Source organism: Chenopodium album, chromosome 9, assembly GCF_948465745.1.
Source record: "Chenopodium album chromosome 9, dcCheAlbu1.1, whole genome shotgun sequence".
Classification (NCBI taxonomy): Eukaryota; Viridiplantae; Streptophyta; class Magnoliopsida; order Caryophyllales; family Amaranthaceae; genus Chenopodium; species Chenopodium album.
This window is the reverse complement of record NC_137842.1, coordinates 25,995,519-26,005,000: the sequence shown is the minus strand read 5'-3', so window position 1 is coordinate 26,005,000 and position 9,482 is coordinate 25,995,519. Positions and strand designations below refer to the sequence as shown.

General features: G+C 39.3%; 1 non-coding gene across 1 annotated transcript; it reads left to right on the top strand.

Annotated features, from left to right (window-relative positions):
• Positions 1-1,640: 1,640 nt before the first annotated feature.
• On the top strand, positions 1,641-1,748 carry LOC145560936 (small nucleolar RNA R71). The gene has a single exon (XR_014093527.1). It is a non-coding gene; the product is annotated as a small nucleolar RNA R71 (small nucleolar RNA).
• Positions 1,749-9,482: the final 7,734 nt, after the last annotated feature.

The window sequence follows — 9,482 nt, the reverse complement described above, 5'->3', positions numbered from 1 at the left end:
GTGATGGTGTTGTTCTTGCAATTGATGACCGCCCCCAAAGTTTTAAGAGCTTCACGTCCCAAAATCAAAGGAGTGTTAACATCTTCCTCCATATCCATCACTACAAAGTCACAAGGCACGTAGATGTGTCCCACTAGAATTGGAACATCCTCAAGCTCTTCACAAGGTAATTTCACCGATCGATCGGCTAATTGAATTGTCTTCCTTGTAGGGATCATATCAATATTGAGTTTTTGAGCAATGGATAGAGGGATTAAACTAACACTTGCTCCAAGATCGGCTAAGGCGCCCTTAGCTTCCATGTTTCCAATTTTTACCGGCAAAGTGAAACTTCCCGGGTCTTTTTCCTTCTTGGGCATCTTATGTTGGACAAGAGAATTCACTTGATGTGGAAGGGTGATAAGCTCATCATTGAGCTTCCTCTTGTTGGTGAGAATATCTTTGAGGAACTTGGAATAAGATGGCATTTGTGACACAACTTCAAGAAAAGGGAGGTTGATATGCAAATTCTTCATGACACTAAGAAATTTTGTGAACTTGTCATTCAACTTCCTCTCCACAAGCCGACCGGGAAAAGGAACCAGTCGATAAAGATTCCTAGCCTCACTAGGAATTGAAGTTGTCTTCTCATTTTCAATCTTCTTCTTCTCCGAACCTCCTTCTATCTCATCACCTTTTTCTTTCTCACTTCCCTTGTTTTCATTCACACTCTCCTCTCCTCCCTTCTTTTCCTCACTATCCCCTTCATTTGGTCCTTTATAGGAAGTTCCCGACCTCAATGTCATCGCCTTGCATGTATCGGGTTTTGGATTGTGAGATAGGTTAGGTTGTGGTTATCCGGGTAGAGTGGATGATGAATTGAAAGGAGTTCTCTCGGCGAATTGAGCTAGTTGTGAATCAACCATCTTGTTGTGAGCTCTTATCTCTTGCATTTGTGGCCCAAAAGATTGCATTTGCGCATGCATGGCTTGGAGGAGTTGAGTTTGAGTTAGCTCCGCTTGAGGTGCTTGTTCTTGATGTTTTCTTTGAGGTGCCTGGGTTTGATTGATGTATTAGTTGTTCCTTGGATAACTTCCTCTTGGGTTTTGGGGTTGAGATGGAGGTGGATTTTGATATTGAGGGTTGGAGTTATAGGAAGGTTGAGCTTGTTGGTTCCATTGTTGAGGTTGAGGTACAAACCTGGGTGGTGGTTGTCTCCAAGCAACTCCACCGCCGCTTCCTCTAAATCCCTCTTGCCTTGTGTTGTATGCCGCTACATGTTCGGGGCTTAAACCTCCACAATAGGATGTATCATGGTTCGTTCCTCCACAATTTAGACAAGAGAAAGAGTTAACTTGAGAAGAGCTTGCTCCACCACTTGAACTTGCATTCACACTCGTGTTCAATTTGGAAAGCCCTTTTGTTAGTTGATCAATTTGATGTTATAATTGATCAACTTTCTCCAATTCGTAAATACCACCTCTCTTTGGAGCGTTTCTTCTTTGGCCCCCCCAAGAGTAATTCTTTGCTACCTCTTCTATTGTGGCTTCAACTTGATTTTGAAGGATCTTGATTAATTGACCACCCGCCCCCGCATCAAAATTGGCTCTTGACATGGGCTCCAATCCGTCGTAGAAAAACCGCATGAGCAACCCTTGATTGTACTCATGGTGGGGACATGCTTGCACCAACTCTTTCAATCTCTCCCATGCTTCACTTAGACTTTCATCGGCCTCTTGCTAAAATGATGCAATTTTCCTTCTCATTTCGGCGGTCTTCTCTTCGGAGATAAAGCGCTTCAAGAACGCCTTTACAACCTCCCTCCATGTTGTGAGAGAGTTAGGCTTTACTTGCTTTAGACATTTCTTTGCTCGTCCGGTGAGAGATTGTCGGAAAAGGTGCATGTGAATGTAGTCTTGACTCACTTCATTGGTTTGCATCATTGCGCACAATTCAAGGAATCGGTCAAAATGTTCAATAGGGTCCTCACTTGCACTTCCGGAAAATAGCTCCGATTGGACCATTCGAGTATATTGTGGATGGATTGAGAAGTTTGTTTCCGTGACGGGTAGCAAAATCCCTCCCGTGAGCTCATAATCCTCCGGATTTCCGAACTCACGGAACAAGACATCATTCTCTTGTCCCGCCATTGATTCGCGTGGTGAACTTGAAGAGTAGGTATCACTCTCACTATCAACTATATCACCAAAACCTCTTCCCTCATCTTGATAAAGCCTACGGACTTGTCTCAAAGTTCGGTTGATTTCGTGGTCAATTTGATGTGAGGGTGCTCCTTGAGACCCCCTAAGCATTCACCAAAGCTAAGCAAACAATTAGCAATGACAAGGATGATAAAACAAAAAAAAAACAAAAAAAAACAAAAAGAAAAGAAAGCAAAATGACTCTAGCAAAAGCAATAATAGACGCTAAACAAGCCGCCTCCTCGGCAACGGCGCCAAAATTTGATCACGAGAGAGATAGGTTGTTATGTGATAAGTGACTTTTATGCCACTTTTTAGGGTGTTTATTGAGTCGTTTTTCGGCTTATTTTTCCAATAATTTAACCCTTTTTGTCCTTTATTTCTTTATTTACTTATTCTCGTCTTTTATCTTGTTTTTGAGTATTTAAGTAGTTTTTAATAGTTTTTAGCTTATTTTCTTAATTTATTTAATTTATCTTATTTTCTTTGTTTTTATTTTGATCTCCATGCTTTGGTTTTGTAGGAATTATGCGCCGAAAGAAAGAGGATATCAAGAAGCCAAGTTATCTGTTGTGCGCGGGGTGCTGTGCGGCTTATGCGCGGGCGCACATGTGCGGTTGTGCGGGCGCGCAGCCCTGTCAGAACCCGCACAGCCAGACTGAAGAAACAGAGCAAAACCAGAGAGTTTGCGCGACCCTATGCGCGACCGCTGTGCGGGCGCACACACCTTTGCGCGGGCGCGCATGACTTATGTGCGGGCGCACTTATTTTCCCCGTACCCACAAAGTTGCGGCCGCACACTACGATGAGAGGGCGCACACACCTGTGTGCGGGCGCACAAGACTCATGTGCGGGCGCGCACGACTGGGTTTACGATTTATTTGCGCCTTGTTATCCAAGTCTCTTTTTTTTGGGGGAGCCACATATATATAGATGGGACTCTTTGTAAAATAGGGGGGAGCTATTATGCTATTTTCTTAGTTAGTTTAGGAGAGCTTCTCTCTCTTAGGGTTAGATTAGGAGTTTCTCTCTCTAGTTTAGGAGTAGTTTAGAGAGAGAAAGCTTGGATTTTTCATGGAGTTTTTGGGATTTTGAAGAAGCAAATTTGTGGATTTTCCCTCTCATAAATTCAATGAGTCTTCCTAACTTTCTCTCACCTTTATTGCTTTCATTTATTATTGTTTTTGCTTATTTATTTGTTTATTTGAGTAGATTAATTAGTTTAGTTGTTGATTCTTGCTTTTATTATTATTTTACCTTGTTTTCCATATTTTTGTTCATTATGTTAGTTTAGGTTTTGTTCTAGGGAAATGGATGAAGGTTATGTTAATTAATTTAATGATTGATTGTGGTTAGTATGAAATTGTTTCTTGATTATTGTGTATGGATGATGCTTTTATGGATTAGAATCTTTCTAGCTAATTGATTCTATGCTTTTAATTGTGTTTTCAATCAATTGTGCGAAAGTGAGTTGTTTGAGAACCCTAAATTCCTCCATATCTTTGCTAGGCTAGTTGCACGAGAGTGAATTAGTCTAGTAGGATTATTAACATGTTTAATTGCGCGAGAGTGAGTTAAATGTGTAAATCGTCCTAATTGAGGTCATTTTCATCTAATTGTTTGATGTTGTTGAATGCATTGATGTAATTGGATTCCACTTTCCCTAGTTTTAGTTATTTGCTCTTAGTAGTGTTTAATTGAACCTCTCTTACCTCACAAGCTTTCCTAGTAGTCTAATTAGCATAGATTGATACACTTAGTCCTTTTGGGTTCGACCCTTTACTTACCCCTATACTCGTATTAGGGTAGTTTAGGTATTATAAATTGTTAATTTGATTAGGGTTAGTAGAACTAACGACACTATCTAACCTCGACCAAATTTTGGCGCCGTTGCCGGGGACTAAGGCGTTCATTAGTTTGTGTTGATTAGATTAGCTAGGTTCTTGTATATAATTTGATTTTTGTTTGCATTTCTTTGTTCAATCTTTGTATAAAAATGGCATGCTTATCTTTTCCTCAATTTGATGGTGAACCCTTCTATGCTTACTTTGAAAGACTAGATGGTTTTCTTAGTTACCATGGGTGTTCTCTTAATGATGCTTGTGATATAGCTTATTGGGGCATGAATGAGTATACTAGGGGAATGGTTGAGGACATGAATAATGGTAGATTTTGTCATTTGTCTATGCATGATGCGTGGGATTTCTTCACATGGCTTGCTAAGGATTCTTTAGATAGAGAATCTCATGTTTCTTACTTTGATTCTCAATGCCAAGATTCTTTTAATTTTTCCATGAATTCTCTTGATACTTCTTATGTGCCTAGTGATAATCCAAGTATGCAAATTGACACCTTTCCCCCTTATGCTCATTTTGATGAGGTTTGTGCTAATTTTGATGATGTGCAATTTGAATTTGATCATGAACCTCAACCCAATAACATTGAAGCCCAAATTCTTTCTCAAATGCAATATCTCACCCAACAACTCCAAGAGCTTCAAGAGGAACAAAAATTGAGAGAAGTGAGGCTTGCCCAAGTGATGAGTGCTTTGGTTGATGTAAATGGATGTGAGGCACCTCATTTGGAGTGTGAGAGTGTTTTTGAGAATGATGTGGGCCGAGGGTGTGAAGGTGAGGGGAGATTTTCTTGTGATGAGAGGATTTTTGAGGATTTTGATCCTTTTCATTCCCCATTTGAGCTTGAATGTCATCCTTCCCCTTATTCACCCCCTTTGAGAGCTTCCCTTGGTGAGGATGTGAGTGAGCCATCTTCAATTTTGAATGAGGGATTTCATGAGGATGATGATGATGAGTTTGAGCAATGAAGAGAGATTGAAAGTCCCTTGAGTGATGGTGGAAGAGTTTTTAATGAAGAAAATATCGATTTTGAGGTTTCCAACCCCCTTCCCCATCTTGATGAGTCTACCTTGCATGTTTGTGACCCTTCTATCCATGAGTCTTTGGACTTATTTGAGGTTATGGCTAGTATGTTCATTGAAGGTGTAACAAATCATTATAGCCTCTTGAAAGAGTTCATTGGCAATGCTTCATGGGAAAGGGATGAATTTGAGAGAAACCTTTATCCTTTCATGCATGGTTTAGAGACTCTAGGCGTTGAGGATCTTGAGGGAGTTGTTGTTCATCGTTGTGATAGAGAGGAGGATGAGGTTGTTTCTATTGGAGAGTTTTTGTTTGAGGGAGATGAGAGTCAAGAGTGTTCTTTTGAGGATTCAATGATTGATTTTCATGCCCTCATTGGTGATGTGAGGCTTTGTGAGACCATTGTTTCTCCTCCCCTTCCTCATGTCCCTTTCTCAAGGAAATTTGACTACATCCCCTACTATCCTATGTTCCTCCCCTCTTTTGTCTTAAAGCCTATTGAGGACCCTCTCTTCTTTGATGAGACTTTTCCTTCTCATCCTCCCATCATTGAGGAAATGGGTGATTATGCCACCCAAAAAGATTTTAAGGAGGTTTTGCCTTTTTATTCTTTTCCTTATTTTTCTTCTTCTTTCTCTTCTTATTTTCTCGATTTTTCTTTTGATTTTTCTTCTTTCTTTTGGCATCTTCCTCCTCATTTACGTGCAATAATCTTGTTGCACGTCCTCTTCCCTTCATTTGCCTACTTGTTATCATATGAAATGTGTAGTAGTGCATTTGATAAGCTCTTGCGTTCGTTGCAATATTATTTACTAGAGCGGTCTTGCTTGGACGTTAAACAAGCCTTTCTCGGGAAGTAACCCGAGGTTTTTATTGCTTTCATTTTCTTTCCTTTTTAGATTAGATTTTCTCTCATGGAAATGTTTGTGTGCCTTTTGCTAGGTACATGACTTGATATACACTTATGCATTGGTTTGGATCAAGAATCAAGGAAGTTTGATGCCTATTTTTGCTAGCATGTGGAAATCGAGATTTCAATTCAAAAGGAAATCGGCTTTGAAAGGTTAAATTGGTTCATTTGCGGGTATTTACACCCACCAATATCCGGTAACATCTTTCCTAGCTCTTTCTCTAATGGTTGGTGACTCGTTGGACATGTGTTGGTTTGTTGGGTTGATTTCTTTCTCGTCCCCTCCCATGGATTATTTAGTTTATGTTTGAGTATATTGTCTCATTCAAGCTTGGGGGAGGGTATTCTATCATGCTTTGGTGGGATGTTGATTTATTTATGCCATGCACTTGAGTATATGCATTTCCATGCCTTTTCTTATATTTTGAAAAGTCCAAAAAGATTTTTGGTTTATTTTCAAGGTAATTTTGGCAAAATGTGTTTTGTTTGTTCTTATATTGGACATTTTGTTTTGGGACTTGAATCCTTGAATGTTTTTCTTCCTAAGTGGTAAATGTATGCACGGTTTGAGAGTGTCATTGGTTGACTCTAGGATACTATATGCTAAGGTAGCCGGTTTAAGAACTTTTAGGGGTCCATGAAGCCATAGTTCACGGGAATGTGGTAAGATGGAGTTGCTCTCTATAGTGGATTTGAAACCCTTGGTTGGTATTTGTTTGGTTATAATCCCTTGTGAGCTTCATTTGTTCTAGCCTTCATCACCTTGTTGAGCGGCTATTTAGGATCCTTGACTATGCATGTCTTAATCCTTGTTTTGACCTCTAGCTCCCAAGATCGTGACCGGGCCTCTCTAGGGGAGGAAAAGGGCACCTTTTCTCATTTTTCTTTATCTTCTTTTTATTTTGTCACAAATTTGATTTTCTATTTTGCATCAACCTACTTATTAACCAATTTGAGCCTAATGTTTCCCGCTCTTGTTTAAACCGCATTACAAACCCAATGGCCTATGTGTACCAACCATTTTAGTTAGTGAAGCATAGGCATGTGAGGTTTGAGTTTTGAGAGTGTTGATCATGAGCAAGAAAACTTTGTGAATTGGTTTAAGTACGGTATTTGAAAGTTGAGCTTGAAAAGAATATGCAAAAAGTTCGAGAAGAAAGATGCAATTCAAGAAAATCAAATGAAGTTTCAAGAAAAAGCCGTCCATGGTTAGAAAAAGGCAAGGACACATATAAAAAAAAAAAAAAAAAAAAAAAAAAAAAAGAAACAAAAAACACAAATATATTTTAGTTTGGTTTCGTTTTCTTCCCTTGTTTAAGCATTGAGGACAATGCTTCGTTCAAGCTTGGGGGGGGGGGGAGCGTTCCTTCATTCTTTTTGTATATATTGTGTGTTAGTGTTGAGTAAGCTTGTGGGAGATGGCATTATTGGTATTTTTTTTTGATATTTTGTGAATTCTTGAGTTTGTTTTTGAGAGTAGGCCACTCTTTTGCTTCACTTAGGAAATATCACCAAAATTTTCAAAATTTTACCCCGCCTTAACCCTTAGCCTTACGTTACAACCTAATAAAAGTCCCTTAGACTTTAGTGGGGTTAGGTCAAAGAACGGTGGAGGGAGATAGATCTCAAACCTATGGAGAGAGTATGCATAGTTGAGATGTCGGGATTACCTTCTCAAAGTTTTTCATTTCTTTATCTTTTTCCGGTTCCTTCGTGGAATCATGAGAAGCTAGCTTAAGGGTTGATTTGAAGCTAGTGGAGAGAACGCGACCCGATTGGTTGGGGCTAGGGTGGATTGAGTCCTCATTAGTTCTCTATGCTTAGCATATGTTATGTTTCAATCAACCATTGACATCTTAGAACGTGCATACATTTGTCTATTTAGAAAGGTTCGCATTCATTGGTGTTTGTTCCTATCTCTTGTCCAAATATGAAATTGTGTTTTCTTTCTTTTTTTTATGTTTCTTTTTCTTTTCTTTTTTTTATTGCCGTGCCTTGGTTTTTATTTAGAGTTGTGGGTTAAACTCTTAGGACACCCTCACGAGAGCACACTCGTCCTCTAGGGCGATCTAGGGGTTTAAAGGGCTTGTCATTAGTTGCTAAAAGTGACCGTGATTCCTACGAAAGTGAGTTAGTGTACATTCTTGTCTCCTTTAGTGTCTTAGATTTTCTTGAATAAATCACTCTCCTTCTCTCGTGTTTCATGTTAATTTGCTCGAGGACGAGCAAAAGGTTAGCTTGGGGGAGTTTGATAAGTGACTTTTATGCCACTTTTTAGGGTGTTTATTGAGTCGTTTTTCGGCTTATTTTTCCAATAATTTAACCCTTTTTGTCCTTTATTTCTTTATTTACTTATTCTCGTCTTTTATCTTGTTTTTGAGTATTTAAGTAGTTTTTAATAGTTTTTAGCTTATTTTCTTAATTTATTTAATTTATCTTATTTTCTTTGTTTTTATTTTGATCTCCATGCTTTGGTTTTGTAGGAATTATGCGCCGAAAGAAAGAGGATATCAAGAAGCCAAGTTATCTGTTGTGCGCGGGGTGCTGTGCGGCTTATGCGCGGGCGCACATGTGCGGTTGTGCGGGCGCGCAGCCCTGTCAGAACCCGCACAGCCAGACTGAAGAAACAGAGCAAAACCAGAGAGTTTGCGCGACCCTATGCGCGACCGATGTGCGGGCGCACACACCTTTGCGCGGGCGCGCATGACTTATGTGCGGGCGCACTTATTTTCCCCGTACCCACAAAGTTGCGGCCGCACACTACGATGAGAGGGCGCACACACCTGTGTGCGGGCGCACAAGACTCATGTGCGGGCGCGCACGACTGGGTTTACGATTTATTTGCGCCTTGTTATCCAAGTCTCTTTTTTTTGGGGGAGCCACATATATATAGATGGGACTCTTTGTAAAATAGGGGGGAGCTATTATGCTATTTTCTTAGTTAGTTTAGGAGAGCTTCTCTCTCTTAGGGTTAGATTAGGAGTTTCTCTCTCTAGTTTAGGAGTAGTTTAGAGAGAGAAAGCTTGGATTTTTCATGGAGTTTTTGGGATTTTGAAGAAGCAAATTTGTGGATTTTCCCTCTCATAAATTCAATGAGTCTTCCTAACTTTCTCTCACCTTTATTGCTTTCATTTATTATTGTTTTTGCTTATTTATTTGTTTATTTGAGTAGATTAATTAGTTTAGTTGTTGATTCTTGCTTTTATTATTATTTTACCTTGTTTTCCATATTTTTGTTCATTATGTTAGTTTAGGTTTTGTTCTAGGGAAATGGATGAAGGTTATGTTAATTAATTTAATGATTGATTGTGGTTAGTATGAAATTGTTTCTTGATTATTGTGTATGGATGATGCTTTTATGGATTAGAATCTTTCTAGCTAATTGATTCTATGCTTTTAATTGTGTTTTCAATCAATTGTGCGAAAGTGAGTTGTTTGAGAACCCTAAATTCCTCCATATCTTTGCTAGGCTAGTTGCACGAGAGTGAATTAGTCTAGTAGGATTATTAACAT